This window comes from Tachysurus fulvidraco, chromosome 22, assembly GCF_022655615.1.
Source record: "Tachysurus fulvidraco isolate hzauxx_2018 chromosome 22, HZAU_PFXX_2.0, whole genome shotgun sequence".
NCBI lineage: Eukaryota > Metazoa > Chordata > Actinopteri > Siluriformes > Bagridae > Tachysurus > Tachysurus fulvidraco.
The window spans coordinates 5,280,942-5,282,353 of NC_062539.1; the positions used below are offsets into that span (position 1 = coordinate 5,280,942).

At 41.3% G+C, this 1,412-nt stretch overlaps 1 long non-coding RNA gene across 2 annotated transcripts in view; it reads left to right on the forward strand.

Moving 5' to 3' along the window:
- The window catches only part of LOC113645309, a 36,006-nt gene extending 35,464 nt beyond the window's left edge, over positions 1–542 (forward strand). For both annotated transcript variants that reach the window (XR_003441193.2, XR_003441194.2), the window contains exon 4: positions 145–542. This is a non-coding gene — a long non-coding RNA (uncharacterized LOC113645309). The remainder of the gene's footprint in view (positions 1–144) is intronic.
- Positions 543–1,412: the final 870 nt, after the last annotated feature.

Genomic DNA, 1,412 nt, shown 5'->3' on the forward strand with positions numbered 1-1,412 from the left:
CTGATTCACACACACACACACACACACACACACACACACACACACACACACACACACACACACACACACACACACACACACGATATATATGATAATGATACTGATATTGTCTCCTCATTGGATTGTTTTTCTCTTCTGACACAGATCGTTTTCCCAGCGATATGGACGAGGACAAGAGACGTGTGTCCCAACAAGAGACAGACAGCACTGGAGTGAAGACAGTGATGATCAGTTGCTCTCATTCTGCTTGAAATCAGAATATCACCATGTGACTCTAGCGATTTTTGTGAAGTACAGAATGAGTTTCTGATGAGCTTACGTTTGTTCTCAGGTTGCTTTTGATTAACAACATGGACATTTCATTTTTCGATGACTACAAGAGGTAAGTAGATAAATAGCGGTAAGTAATATGTCAAAATAAGAATCTATCATAAAGGTTTCTATACATACATTTATAAATATATGTGTGTACACACTAAATTAATAACATTATATATTCATGTTCTTCTATATCTACACTCATATGTTTTTTTTTTTTTGAATACCTACCTTAGAATAAAGAAAGATTGATGTTAATGTTACGCCATTTTGAATAAAGTTTTTGAAGTTTTCCCTCGTGTCTGACATTGTCTCTTTATTTCGCCATAGAGCAGTCTTAACAAAAAGATGCACGTTATAAATGTTAGTGCGTTAGGATTATGATTATTCTAGCCCAAGTAAAAAAGCATCAGCTTGTACAAGCTATGTACATTTGTGGAGAGAGAGGGTGGGGGAGGGTGGAGGGGAGAGAGAGAGAGAGAGAGAGAGAGAGAGAGAGAGAGAGAGAGAGAGAGAGCGAGAGAGCGAGAGAGAGAGAGAGAGAGAGAGAGAGAGAGAGAGAGAGAGAGAGAGAGAGAGAGAGAGAGAGAGAGAGAGAGAGAGAAACATGCATGGAACAATACTTGTTCAGCCTCACTGACCTCCTCTTGGGTGGGCTGCTTAAAGTGCACTGAACTGGTGGAGTGGGGTGAGAACCTGCATGTGGACTTAAATACGCACACACACACACACACACACACACACACACACACACACACACACACACACACACACACACACACTCACACATATTTGTGCTCTCTCTCTCTCTCTCTCTCTCTCTCTCTCTCTCTCTCTCTCTCTCTCTCAACGCTACAGGCTGAACTGGCTCCGTTATTCTTACAGATTGAATGAGCATGAAGAGCTGATGTTTGTCTGTAGATCCTCCATAATTACACACACACACACACACACACACACACACACACACACACACACACACACACACACACACACACACACACATTTTTTAGTTGTCCTTGTATTACATAAAGTTAATCTCTCTCCCATTCTCTCTCTCTCTCTCTCTCTCTCTCTCTCTCTCTCTCTCTCTC